This window comes from Egretta garzetta, unplaced genomic scaffold (genome assembly GCF_000687185.1).
Source record: "Egretta garzetta isolate BGI_Z169 unplaced genomic scaffold, ASM68718v1 scaffold33, whole genome shotgun sequence".
Lineage (NCBI taxonomy): Eukaryota > Metazoa > Chordata > Aves > Pelecaniformes > Ardeidae > Egretta > Egretta garzetta.
The window spans coordinates 259,598-274,563 of NW_009259250.1; the positions used below are offsets into that span (position 1 = coordinate 259,598).

Consider the following 14,966-nt stretch of genomic DNA (forward strand, 5'->3'; position numbering starts at 1 on the left):
ACAGCCACCGCTGCCGGAGCAGGAAGCTGAACCACAGTTTCCTGAGCTTGGGCCGAATGTCTTCCAGGGCGTAAATGCACCAGCCCTTCAGAGCAGCTGGTTTATAAGGGCTATAAAGCAGGAAATGTAAATTAGTCACTAACCGTATTCTTCACGGGCTCTAACACAGCGTGCGGAGAGAAAAAATGACTACATTTTCTGAGTGGGTCTCAGTTATCCTTCTTGTCTCCTGGTAGCTTTAAGATTATATTTTGGGAATTATTTTTAAGGGCGACTTTTTCCTTAAGATATCTTTTCTTGGTAATCCAAATTCACGTTACCACTGCACCTAACGGTGGAAATCTGAATCTATTTTTAGAGTTGGTGCCTCAGACTCGGTTGTGACTTGACATATATTTTGGCTCCAGCAAGATCGTTGAGATGTTGGTTAGCAATGAGTGTGTCCCCAAGGCTCCAGCCTAATTACATTCCAGGAAAGGAGGAGAAGTTGAAAGGGAGCTAAGGTGTACAGCATGATTCTATTTAGATCTTCACTGAATGCACTGGTTGCACTTGTTAGAGGTATTTAATCCATCATTAGCAGAATATTTAGCCTTATTTAACTCATATTTAGCAGATTTTCCTCTAAAATGTGACTGATGATACAGAAATACAGATACCAACAACTGACCTGGGAAAAATATCAATGGAAATTGTAACTCCTTTAGGGTATTTTTCATTATAAACCTTTGTTACTGTCTATTGGCAGTGTTCCGCAAATCCACGAGTAGTCCCAAGGATTACGTAGGTTTCAGACTCTGCGCGCATGACTGTCAAATGCAGTTTGTCTAAAGCAGTCTTGAAAATAAGAAATTATTAAAATTAAAATCTGGGATACCAAACTGTCTGCAGGTCCTGGTGGGCCCTTTGAATATCCCAGTAACACTGAGGTATCTGAAAAACACCGATGTGCTTACATGGATCTTGTAATTGCAGTTTACACGATATATGTTGGAAACGGCACTCCAGAAATCGCCGATTCTCCTGGACAGAAGTCTGGAGGAGGGGGTTCCTGCCATGCTCACCCCACTCCGCATTTTGGAGGCAGAATTGGCCAGAAAAAGTACTAATATATTTTTAAATTTTGTGGCACACTTACAGAAAATAAGATTCATGCTGGAGAAGAGAGATCAGTTTGTCTGCAGTTACGCCATTAATAACAAGGACTCCTCAAAGCTGCAAATGACACGGTGATGACCATGGGGTTGTTTAGCCTGGAGAAGAAGAGGCTGAGGGGAGACCTTATCGCCCTGTACAGCTGCCTGACAGGAGGGTGTAGTGAGGGGGGTGTCGGTCTCTTCTCCCAGGTAACAGGCGACAGGATGAGGGGAAATGGCCTCAAGTTGCACCAGGGCGGGTTTAGGTTGGACATTAGGAAAAATTTCTTCACAGAAAGGGTTGTCAGGCTCTGGAATGGGCTGGCGGGGGAAGTGGTCAAGTCCCCATGCCTGGAGGCGTTTAAAAGATGGGTAGAAGTGGTGCTTAGGGCCATGGTTTAGTGGTGGGATGGCAGGGTTAGGTTAACGGTTGGACTTGATGATCTTAAGGGTTGGAAAACCAACCTAAACGATTCTATGATTCTATGTGAGGGTCATACATCACGATGTCATTAGAGAAAAGAGGCATTGGTGACCAGTTCTAGCATGAGACAGGGAGATGGGCAGAAGGACATGGCTTTTCCTGGCTTTTTGAGCATCAGTGGGTCTCCTATGCCAGCAAGAGAGAGGCCGGTGTGCTGCCTGTTGATAATGAGCAAGTGGGCACTTGGCAGGAAAAACTTTCCTTCCTACCCCTGGGAATGGGGGTTTGTCGTTTCAGAGGGCACACGGCAGCGCTTGAGGTGTCAAGAGCCCTCCACAGGCTGGGGAAGGTGAGTAGCAAAAGCAGCATTTAGCAAAAGCTGTACCATTTCTCAGGTGATCTCCTGGGGATGCAAAAGAAGAGGCTGTCATTTTGGAAACAGCAGCAGCACGGTGCCAGAAACACCTGCCAGTTAATTTTAGTTAACAAAAGAGACCCGTGTATGGCAGAAGTGCTGCATCTGGTTGAGTACGAGCACATCCCACGCTTCGGCGCGATCTCTCTGGTGTTCAGCATTAGGAGTCACCATTTGCAAGCGCTGGTCACGCTTTCAAAACTGTAGCATCTATGGTCAGAGTTTACCACCGATCCATTTATTAAGTGCATAAAGAAGGAAATGGAAAATAATAATCTGTAGGTAGTGGCATTTCTGGAAAAGATAAACATTGAGTAGATACACAAAGAAAGGTCAAATCTAATGTAATGAAGAATAATGAGGGGAGATCCCTGAAAGAAGAAAGAAAATAGAAATGTTAATGGCCCATAGTACAAAACAGCTTTAAAACTACAGCTCAGACTTTGTACCAGATCCTCCTTTGCCTTTGAATATATCTTCCTTTATCAGACAACTAATTATCCTGCAAAAGGCTGCGAGGGTTATGACTGTTCAATAACCCAAGAAGTCTGCTGCCACAATGCAGTTCCATGGTAGAGTTCATTAACAATTCAAGGTACGGCCAGAGCTGAATTTTGCTCAGAATATTTACCGTTAAATTACCTGAGATTTAAAAAAAAAAAATAGCAAAGAAACATTTGGTCTTGTGCTTCTTCCCCAAATCAACCAGCAAGTGTTTGGGATTGGCGCAGAACTCACCACAAGGGGAAGTTATTTCCCATCATGATGGAAATGCGTTTTTCTCTGAAGCATGTGGGGCTGGGCCCTGTCAGGGAGGGGAGGCCGGCCTGGACAGGCTCTGGCTCTGATTCGGGATGGCAGCTCTTCTGCTCAGCTGTCAGACGTCTCTGCACAGAAGAATGTTGGTGAGATAAACAGCTCTCCTCGGGAAATGCGCTCCGGCCATTGGGCACAGCTACATCTTTCCCAGGGCAACGGGGACCCAGTGGCAGCAGCCCTGGTAAAAACGGCTGTAGAAGCGGGGGTTTAAGTGCTAGGACAAGCTGTGTGCTCTGGGGCTTTGAGGCAAGGGGAAGCACGCTGACTGAAGGCCAGACCAAAAGCCATCTGATGACAGATTCTGCCCCCATCACTCAGCTTTTCTGAAAAAGGAAAGGCAGACCCCTGACCCTCTGTCTGAGGAGGGAACGGCACTCAACCACTCGAGGGCTCGGAGTGCTCAGCCAGCACTGCCAGCGGGGTTTAGGCCTCAGCAACGGGACTCGTGCAACTGCTGTGCACAACTGCAGTTCGTTAACTCAATGTTAGTTAAGCGTCCCTCTCAGGGATTTGAGGAATGCATCTCTTGGAAGACTTTTTCCTAAGGACTCATTTATTCCCACTATTCTCCTTTTCTTATTCTCCCCCTGCTTTCTTCTGTGAATGCTAACATGAGCTCTTCAGAGATTAGTGTGTGCTTAAAGATCCTTATTTATCCTTATATAAAAGCTTGTTTAGTTTACCCTGTCCTCTGGAGTTCTGTATTCCCACAAGCCATCTAAACACAGACCACAATGTGTAGCGTTAGGATTTTAAAGAAGAGCAAGAGGACTGCTTTCACAATGTCATTTGCACCAGAAGAAAGGAACCAACTGTCTTCAAGGGGGCTGAAACACAAGACCCTTACCCCACACTGGAGATGAAAAAAACCCCTAACTCATCAAGTGTATTTGTGGAGTACTGACTTTTTAAACTCCCTTCTCTTCCTCTGTCCCCCTGTGTACGCGTGATTGTCTTGCTCTGAGAAGCCAGCTGTGGGTGTGCACGTAAATACACACCGCTCCGTGGCGGCTGCGGTGGCGCCTCCTCTAGCCCTCCGTCACCCCTCCGAGATGCCGACCACCACTCATTCCCTGCTCTCTCTCAGTTCTCTGTTGGACTGCTGTCCCACAGGGCCCCATATCCCTTTTCTATACCAGGCCTACAAAGTGCATCTGGAAAAAGAACAGTGAACATTGTCGTGGTTTAACCTGGCTGGCAACTCAGCACCACGCAGCCGCTCGCTCACTCCCCCCCTCCCTCAGTGGGATGGGGGAGAGAATCGGGAAGAAAAAAAAAGGTTAGAGCCGAGGGCTGAGATAAAGACAGTTTAACAAGAGAAAATAATAATAATAATAGTAATAATGAGAATGATAACAGAATATACAGAATATACAAAACGAATGATGCACAATGCAATTGCTCACCACCCGCCGACCGATGCCCCAGTTTGGGTTAGCTGTGCTAGCTGTGCTGTACTCCCAGCTTGTTATGCACCTGGGCGAGCAGGAGAAGCTCAAAAAGTCCTTGAGTAGTCTGAGCACTACTTGGCAACAGCTGAAAACATCAGTGTGTTATCAACATTCTTCTGGTACTAAATCCAAAACACAGCACTATGCTAGCTACTATGAAGAAAATTAACTCTATCCCAGCCGAAACCAGGACAAACATCCAAGAAAAATAAAGCATTCTACCTCATGTTTCTCAATAAAGATTTACATGAGCTGCAGAGACCTGTATGTGAAGGAATATTTTTATGACATCCGCCACCCACATTAATGCTGGGAAAAGCCCAACCTATGCAGAGTGTTCTTTAGTTTAACACAAAACTTATCCTCACAGTCCTTAAGAACTGGTATTACCAGGACTATCCAGTGAGAATAAAGAAATTTTATAAAATATAAACTTGCTTTTTTTTTTTTAAATCAGTAGGTAAAGCCTTAATGTGAATGAATATTCCCTGCTGCTCTGCTCAGCATCTTTGCCCCAATTCCTCAGTTCTATTCTCTTGTTGCTGTTGCTTGGACCTCAAAATCTCAAACCAGAATAGACTGTCCACTTCTTACAGCCAGGAAAGGCACGGCTGAATGTTAGCAAAAGAACCAAGTGTCAAAAATACAGAGAACTAGAGATGCTGTCAACACCTGCGCTGGGAGGAACTTGCTAAAAATTCTCCTGACTGTGAATCCCTTTAGAAAAGGAATCTAACAGCAACAGAAATCAGGAAAAGCTGTGTGTGAATGCTTCAAGGTGCAAAGCACTGGAAGACCAAGCTTTCCCCAGGTGTAAAGCTCCGTATTCACCCTCCCAACTTCTATTATCAGTAGGCTGAAGGTGGACAAGGAACTTCATAGTGAATACACATTTGACTGGAAAAGTGGAGAGATCTTAATGCAGTTAGTGCAGTAGTAACAGAAATGCAGCCCTTCTCCAGGATGACCAAGACTCAAAAAAAGCAGTAACGTGGGACCACTGCAGCCTAGTTATCCCAGCCGGTATCATATATGCATCCTGCCCAAAAGCGCCGTCAGTCTAGCTAGCGGCATCAGCCACTGGACCTGCTGAGAAGAGAGTTACCTACTTTCAGTGCTCCTCATAAAGCAACACATCAGAGAGCACCCTTGAGTACATCATCTTCACAAGAGATAGGCCAATAAAAAAGATACATGGAAGAGTCTTTATCATAATTGCAATATCCTAACTTATAACAGCATCAACGATAAAACACAAGAAATATCTGATAGTGTTATTTACAAGATCAAGAGAATATAATCTGAAACCAAATCACAGGATAGCAATTAAAAGCACTGTTTTGTCAAAAAGACATGGAAACCACACTATAGATGGGAAGAACCTGCCAGGATTTGTTTAAATACAGCAGATATCACATAGATCACAAAGACCTCCCAAAAACTTACAGGATACCACAGCCCTTGAACCACAATTTAACCACCACTGAAGTAGACAACTTGCTGGCACCAGTGAGAACAGCCCTGTTACAGGGAGAAGCTCCAAGAGTGCAGATGAGGGCACAGACATCCAGATAGCAACGTTTCTGTTCAAATAGGGAAAGGAAATAGTTGTAGATGTCAGAAATTTCACAAAGCCACAAAGGGCATGATTTAAAAGACATAGAAGTATGGCATGAAAACATATAGTAGTCCAGAAGAAAAAAATACCATGATAGAAGGCTGAAAAAAACCCCAACACTTGGAGAAACACAGATAATTCCCCCAAAGTGCTGAGTGCCTACTAGAAATGAAGATAAAATGAGACCAATGAGACAATGAATCTTTCAGGACAATTAGCCCTTTAGGAGCATTTAGGAAACCTGGTTAACTTGCAGAACGACAAAGTATGCTTGGCTACCAAAGACTTCTGGAAGGAAGAAATAGAAGCTAACTCTGGAGTATGGACTGTAGAAACAGAGTACCTGGTCATTGCAACTGGAACACCTCAATGGCTCTGAAAAAGACTCGGGAGACCTCTCAGAATGGTACACACAGGCAAAGGCGGGCTGTGCGCTTCCCCGACAAGAACGATCAAAAATAGAAACTGTTTCCTTCATTCAAAATGCCAGAACCAGAACTCAGGGAGCTTGGCGGCAATGCCCGATGCACCCGACAGAGCACAGCAGGAGTTGGCGGCTGCTCATTCTTAACTCAGAGGAAAACATTACCTGCTGATAGTTGATTACTATGGTAATTTTTCAAACTCAATCAAACAACATGGGAGCTGATAAAAAAGCACATCAGGCTGTGACAGAGCCCTACAAAGCCCCCGGGCTGTGAGGGGAGAAGCGTACAATGCAAGAAACTTCAATCTTCAATACATTTTCACATCTATGTATCCCATTCAGTCTCTACAAATTGCTGAGAGCAAAATGTTTCTTGTTAAATTGCTGTGGGCTTTTTCCCCAAATCTATGGTTTACGAAGCCTTACACAAAGCTAAAGTGACCATCTGGTGTAGAACGTGTGAGTGTAGGAAGCTTAATGTTAGTACCAAGCCCAATGGAAGAATCCGGCCCCTGCACACAGGCTGTATTGGCGTCACTCGAGCCCTAGCTGTCTGGTCAAGAAACCAACCTGCAAAATGCTTTTTCTGGCACTTTTACCAGCACCTAACATTAACACACACGACTTGTTGAAATGAGTATGAGTAAGTGCAAGAAATAAAAGGAAGGTGCTATCTGCCACTAGGCTTCAAAATTTTGCAGCAGGATCTAGTCTGAGAATTCTTCTGTGCTCAATGGTTTTCTTGATGAAGAAGGCCTGTAAAGAAGCTGGCAGTGGAGATGCAGTAGGACAAGTTCTTGCTAGAGTCTGCTTTCAGTCCAAAAGACAGCAAGGCCCTGAAAGCTGACAACTGGGCTGAAAATCCCTTGCTGTAACTTAGCTTCTTGACTGTTTTGCCCAAGTAAAAGCATCTTTTCCTTAATGCTGAGCAAGAAGTCTGTAAGGTAAACATTAGAACTGTTCCTGTAGAAGTAGGAGTGTGCATTAGCTTACTCTTGAACGCCCACCCTCCAGCAACTGGTCTGTGGCTTGCACTTTTCATAATGCTACTTTATTCACAGAAAAGGGCTCTGTTGGAAGATGCAAGCAAATACCTTCCTGGCAGATAAGCAGACTAGAGATGGTTTATGACTTGGAGAACGCTCGTACCCGTGAGTCACCATGTGGCAGTGTTTGCTAGATATGGGATCTGCAGTGAATTTATTCAAGTAATAGTCAACAACAAACATCTGAGGATTTAACAGATCTGTACAGGGTGGATGTTTCAGACATGCACAACCCGCTCTCCCTATTATTCTTGGCCCAATGGACAGAAAGCTGAGAAAGATACAACAATAGTCAATCAGCTACTAATCAAAGCAAACGAAGGTTGTCAAGACCTTCCCTCAGTTTACTGAACTACTGAAAATAAGCAAAAGCTGTGAGTTGTTTCTAATGCCAAGAGTTATTAATCAACATTTGTTCACTGGAAGATGAGCTAGAAATTGTAGCGTGACAAAAAGTGTCAAATCACTTAAAACTTCCACAGGAAATGTCAGTATTGTGACAAGAAGCCTGAGAAGATGATCTGTCCTCACAGTAATTAAATCAGCAAAACAACCCAATTTTTATGCACACAGAAGGGACATACAGGGAAAAAGGAAACTCCTTGCTCTTAGCTGTGCAAGATGCTGCCGGCAATACTGAAACAGCAAATGAAGAGAACATGCATGCAATATTAGCAAGCCCCGGGAACCTCCTGCTTAGCATATAGAAGAGAAAACTCCAATACCGAGTTGATTTTTCATGCTTTGGCTATAGGTACAAGAACCAAAAGCAACACTTGCATCAGACGGAAGAGAAGATTTAAATGCCCAAGTGAAGGATTATGGTACATTTTGACAATGTTTTTAAGAATACCTCCAAAATTCTTTCGCTTATGAGAATGCCTGGCAAGACACAAGCAAATAGTCGTATGGATTTTTTAAGCAAGGGAGAGGAAATTAGAGTCCTCCTTAATCTTTTTTTCGCGTGCCTTGAGCTGGGTTGTTGTGAGCAGAACGTGTGTTTGAAAAGTTTTGTTAATAAAAAGCCTGTTTAGTTTAGCTCATCCCAGACAGATCTCTGTTCCTTCACACAGCCTAAATAAAGGCAATAAGATCATGTTTACATTGGGATATTTGCCTTTTTTTTCTTCAAGAGGTAATTTCTTTCATACTCTTGCTAACACTGCTATATATGCAAAGGTTAAGTATAGAGTAAATTTCCAGTTGAAAATGTAACTTAAATACAGACAGTAGATAACCAAGACCATCATTCCCATAGGCATGGCCTTCTGGGAGAAGGAACCTTGGATGGTCCTGTTGAACAGTGGATGTCCCGGTGGCAAATTTGGGATGGAAATAAGATGACCCCATGGTATCACTTCACTTCTTTGGGAGGTTCCTGATGTTGCTGTTTCACAAGGGCAAAGAACAGAGGAGGTGAAATTCCCATGGTGAGCATCAGGGCTCATATTGCCTTTGATCTGAGGAGCTTCTTGAATTGTATGTAGGCCATGTGCCCGTTGCAGATGACAGGCAAAGAGGGTTTTTATGAGAACAATTGCTGCTGCTCTCTGGATGCCTGCTCGCAGCCCATCCGGGAGCATATGTGGCAGCAGGACATATCCAGCAGCCAGGACAGCACCAGGCACCGGGGCAGCAGGAACCAGGGTTCAACAGAACAAGAAGAGCGAAGTTTGGGGTATCAAGCTGTATATCAAAATAGCCAGCTTTGTAGGAATCCCACCAATGCCAAATCACAGTAAATGAGCTCTAGTTCAAGCTGCAACACTGCAGGCCTGGGCTTTGGGAGCAGGATGTACTCTACCCAGAGAAAATAGGAACAGCAATATTCAGAGCTGGAAATTCAAAGCCCACTTCAACCATATCGTCTTCAGCTCTCGGAAAACAGCGTCAGTAAATCTCTAGTCGCATCATCATGACAATTTTCCCAGCTTGTTGGCTAAACAGTCCCAGTACTAAATATAGGCCTCTTTGGCATGCCAGCAGGAGCTTGCCAAACGTGAAGGAGAGCAATTTGTCCTTCCTGAGAAGACACATGCCACCATCAGGCACATGGTACCAAGCCAGAAACAATTCGCCCCAGAATGGCAAACAGCCCACTACCGGCCTCAGCCTGACGTATTCCCACGCTGCCATGCTATCATACTTATAACATGGAGGACAATTAGGACATTTCAGGGCAGTATTTTTTTTTCCAGGTAAGAGTCACTCTTGTAAGAGAACCCACTGAAGTGCAAAGTTAAAAAGTAATGTCATTGTTTAAAAAAACAGGGAGTAATCTGGTGAATCTTCACACCGTGTTTTAAGGTCCTAAACCCACAAATGAGACTGAGAACCTCCAGCTACTTTTAATATATAAGCTGTGACATACTAAGCTCTGTGGCAAACAGATTGTCACAGCTGTCAGAGTGGGTCACAGAGAAATGAGCTGCATTTGAGAGGGAATTGGCTTATCCTTTAAAGAACAGGCCTGCAAATAAACAATAATAATTTAATGTAATATATGGGTTTACTTTGCTCAGAAACTGATCTAATCCTGGGGAAAAAAAAAACCCCAAAACATCTTTGTGAATCTCTTCTGATGTATTATATCCTCGTAAACTTAGACAGACTGGTCCAGTTTTTAGCAGCTTAGTCATCAACAAGGTCCAAGAACAGACTTTGAACTAACACAAAACCATGACATTTCCATTTTTTCAGGACCTCTGATCTTTCCCCCAAGAAAACTAAACAGTTGCAGTCTTACACTGGAAATGGATCATTTACAAAAACACTTCTGAGAAACAAAATGTTAGACTTTCATCCAACAGTGAGAGCTGGTTAGGCACAAAGGTCCATAGGCACACATCTACTTACAAGATCATGGCCTAGAACAACAGAGGAAATCACTGAGATCTGGAGAAGGTAATTGCTCTGTCATTCCAAATACAACAAGTATGTTCCAAGATAATCAGAAATAAGGAAGAGAATCAGCATTCACTAAAGTAGGTCTATACATACATAAGGGGAAGGCTCTATAGAGTTTCCCATGTAAAGAGCTCTACTAGATATCCTCAAAGTATTGTTTTTTCCAGTTGAAAAGATTGAGGAGAAGGAGAATCAGGTGCACTGGAACAACAGAAAGGACTTTCATTTTGCCCACTAACTTGTCCATGAGGGAACCATGGAGAGCTTTGCGCTGGAGAATTGTTTTCATTTCCAACCTACAGCTGGGGAGTATCTGCCACAAACAACAGGTAAGAAGCAAGTTGGGACATTAGTTAATTATTCAGGGGAAAATCAGAAACATCACAAAAGGAGAAAAAGGGCAATGGGACCAGCAATTCAGAAGTATAGATGCCCTTTTGCAGGCTGAGAACTACTAGTTGCAATTATATTAGCTGTGATGTTTTGAAGGATTCAGAATGATGGACATTCCTCTGTGGTAAATGTCTTTTGCTACGAATGGCTTTGAAACTGGGCAGGTGTGGCAGAGTCCCCATGCAGGGTCTGGTCGCACCGGCTGGGCCGTCTTTGAATCCTGGGAGTGGGGTGCTGCCTCCTCCAGCAAACTTCAGTTGAAGATCAGCATAGAGGTGCTCAGAACCGGAGAAGGTAGCGCTCTGGGTAGAAAAGGGCCAGATAAGAGAAGATTTGTGGGTTTGGGGGATTTTTTCCCCCTTCACTTGGGGTCAAGAGAGTTCTGCGGCCTGTTTCAATATTCTTTAATCACTGTTGAGTTGTGAGTAATGTTCCTCTCTAAAACCTTCTTGACACGTACCCTGGTTCTTAGCTGAGGGCTCTTTGTCTGGAAAACATCTATTAGGCACTCACCCTTATCTCAAGAGTCAGACACGCAGTATCGTGGTGTCCCGATGTGTTCATTCTCTTCAGGTTTTGCATGTTCAAGCTGGATTGCTTGGAATGAAAGTGGGTTTTCTGTCCTACTGTGTCAGGAAATAAAGATATTTCTGCCATATAATACTTTTTTTTCAAGGATAAGGTCATCTTACTGTGCCAAGGAAACTTTTTAAGGCCACAGAATGAAGTAATTCCAAAAATGCACTGATTTTTATTTATGTTAATACATACTTTTCAAGCTTTCTGTCTAGCCCAAGGCACTGCTAATATTGACATGAACACATACTTGGCTTCCAAACAGGCCTGCAATCACTGTAGCTCATCTATATTAAATATAAAAACTCTGAAAAAAAACCCCAATTGTTAAGGACATCACTGCAGTCCAAGCACTTAGCAGGAGGTTCTCATCTGTTCTCAAAACAGATTTCCAGCGGGTTTCAGCTGTGGTCACTTCCTTAAAAATCATAGATTTGTACACTCCTGCTTGTCCTGTTTCATCAGAGAGTGAATAATCTTTTCCATGTTTGAGTTATTACCGTTTTAGTAGAGGAGCTCAGCCTCATTTTGTGATTTCTGCTGGGTGAGTAATTCCTCCTCACCCAATAGCCCCACTGAGTTTCCATTTGAGCAAGAACTTGCAAGATCAGGACCTTTCACCCCCAGCACTGCCCCTTTTTAGAGTGTAACTATTTTTATTCTCCAGCTTCCAGGCATAGAAATGTTGACATCTGAACTGAGGAATGCCAATGGTTGAGACACAAAAAGAAAATAAAAGCCATCAATTAAATTATGTTGATTTTTTTCAAGACATCGTACTTTTAAGCAAGGATTTGTTTACACAATGGAGTAATTTTTAAATATCTACATGTTTTAAAAGTTAAAATCTTAAATGCTGCACATGTTTAAAATAAAATACTGCTTAATTCTTTACTAAGTAGTAGATATTTCAAAATAGTAGCTATTTCAGAATAAATTCTAGCACTTACTAGTTTGCCTCTGATAAAATATGCTCTTCCAGAAGCATTTAGAAGAACTCTTCTTACATTTCCATATATTTACAAGCAGAAATTAAACCCTTCCAGGGACAAAATCCTTACCTGCTCCTTAAAACAACTTGGGTAGTGTTATACTTATCCGTAACGAAAATATGGAGGCCAGTCACTAGTGACGCACCCCAGGGGTCACCCTGTACTAGGGCGCATCTATGCCAATGACCTGGATGGTGGGACAGAGTGCACCCTCAGCAAGTTTGCGGAAGATACAACACTGGGAGAGCTGGTAAAAAAAGCAGGACCTTGACAGGGTGAAGGCTCTCCAGCACATGTACTGGGGCTCCCCAGTACGAGAGAGGCAAGGAGATACAACAGCCAGGAGCCACTGCCATTGATTAAGGGCTTATAGCAGAGAATCATAGAATTGTTTAGGTTGGAAAAGACCTTTAAGATCACTAAGTCCAACCATTAACCTAACACTACCATCCCACCACTAAACCAAGTCCCTAAGCACCTCGTCTATCCATCTTTTAAATACCTCCAGGGATAGGGACTCAACCCTGGGCTCTGAGCAGCCCGTTCCAATGCTTGACAACCCTTTTGGTGAAAAATTTTTTCCTAATGTCCAACCTAAACCTGCCCTGGTGCACCTTGAGGCCATTTCACCTTGTCCACCTCATTACAGCCTCCTGTCAGGCAGTTGTAGAGGGCGATCAGGTCTCCCCTCAGCCTCCTTTTCTCCAGGCTGAACAACCCCAGTTCCCTCAGGCGCTCCTCGTAAGACTTGTGCTCCAGACCCCTCACCAGGTTTGTTGCCCTTCTCTGGGCATGTTCCAGCAACTGGCATCTGGGGAACAGGGAGAGGCTGAGAGCGCTGGGACTGCTCACCCTGGAGATGGTGCCAGACTGCTCAGCAGCGCCCAGTGACAGGGCAAGAGGCAACAGGCACGACCCAAAATACACAGTCTATAGACAATCTCCAGAGGTCCCTGCCAGCCTCAGCTGCTCTGTGATTCTGTGATTTTTCTCTGTACTTTAAAGACTATGAGACATGTTCTTACCTCTTTTTCACCTCTAATTTAAAGTTACCATTTCTCAGAAGAAACTAATATGAATCTGGTAGGACCTGGCCCCAACATCTTCTGTAGCTGGAAGCAGCTTTCAAGCAACTTCAGTGAGCTTTGTATCAGTTCTGCACATGAGGCATATGGGGACAATCTTTTTAGCAGGGCCAACTGTGACAGGATAAGGGGTAATGGTGTTAAACTAAAACAGGGTAGACTTAGACTGGATATAAGGAAGAAATTCTTTACAATGAGGGTGGTGAAACACTGCAGCGTGTTGCCCAGAGAGGTGGTGGAGGCCCCATCCCTGGAAGCATTCCAGGCCAGGTTGGACGGGGCTCTGAGCAACCTGATCTGGTTAGGGGTGTCCCTGCTCCCTGCAGGGGGGTTGGACTAGATGACCTCTAGGGGTCCCTTCCAACCCAAAACATTCTATGATTCTATGAGGCACGGAAACGCTGACAGGACATGAAAGGTTTTCACTGCTTGTAAAATGTAGCCATAATCAAAGCCCACTGTTTTCTATGAATGCAAATTAGTTTTACTACGATACAGTCAATGCTGGGCCCGCGCTGCCCTCCATCGTTCAGGAGTGTTGTGCCATCTCCCTGGCAGAAGGAGTGTGCCCAGCCCTGTACCAAAGCTTCCCAAACGGAGGCTGCCCAGGGAGGCAGAAGCCTGCAACCCTGCGCTTCCCTTGCTTGCGCCTTTCGCTGAGAGCATCTCCACTGCCCAAAGTTCACTGCTCTTACTTTGGAGATCAAACACTGAAAACCTCAGTTGCTAAGACACCCAAACTTACTTGGCAACTGGGCACATTAGAGCCAGGACACGATTAGTTGCAGTTCTCCAGGATGGCCCCTGCCAAGATACACCACCTTTTAGTCCCAGGAGAGCCAGTACGCTGCCGTCTGCCTGCCCTGGTCTGCCCTCCCTCCCCATCCCTGTCCTCCTGTCTTGCCATCCAGCTGGGCCAACGTTGAGCAGGGAACAGAGCTGTCTGCACCAGATACATAACAGCACACAGAGGTGGAGGTGGAGGCAAGGTCTGCGAGGAGTCAGCCCTTCCTCCTGATCTGTTACGGTGCTCCCTTCTCTCTGCAGCTGTGTTGAAAGGGTGAGAAAGAGGGGCAAGAAATAGTGGAGACTAAGAGAGCTGTCTCACTTCTGGGAGCAGGCACCAGATTTGCAGATGTGCCTGACCTGGACCTTCCCAGGACAGGTGAAGGGACCAGTGCAATCCCAGCCCACGTTCCTTCCCTCCCACCACAGCTGCAGTCATGACTAGACTTCTCCATGTATCTTAATCCATGAGAAATTGATTCTATGGGGACAACCATGAAACTAGGTTAGCACTTTCTGAATTAAGCAAAAGATAGCCTGGTGAGTATTGCACTGGAAGCTGGCCAAGGCAGCAGTGTGGCACCGATCACACACTGAGAATCTCTCTGTGCTCTCCATAATCATTATCCTATTCTACAATAAGGATAAGACCAGTTGGACCTCGCTGCCAGCTCCCACAGGACAATCTGGCTGCCAAATGTTAATAAAACAGGACACCCACTGCCTGTGTCTTCCTCTTCTATTCCTGTTCAGGGAATCTGTGAAACATCCATATTGCAGTCTTTCCAGCTGCACCTTGACATTTTTGAGAAAGATAAAAAGCTGAGGACTGATTTTGAAAAATGTCTGGTCCTGCCAGGGCTATGGTTGGTCAGGGGGAATTTTCTCCTC

General features: G+C 44.5%; 1 long non-coding RNA gene across 1 annotated transcript in view; it reads right to left on the minus strand.

Moving 5' to 3' along the window:
• The window catches only part of LOC118452005, a 20,756-nt gene extending 8,095 nt beyond the window's left edge, over positions 1–12,661 (minus strand). The window contains exon 1 of the long non-coding RNA XR_004841636.1: positions 12,649–12,661. This is a non-coding gene — a long non-coding RNA (uncharacterized LOC118452005). The remainder of the gene's footprint in view (positions 1–12,648) is intronic.
• Between the last annotated feature and the right edge of the window lie 2,305 nt (positions 12,662–14,966).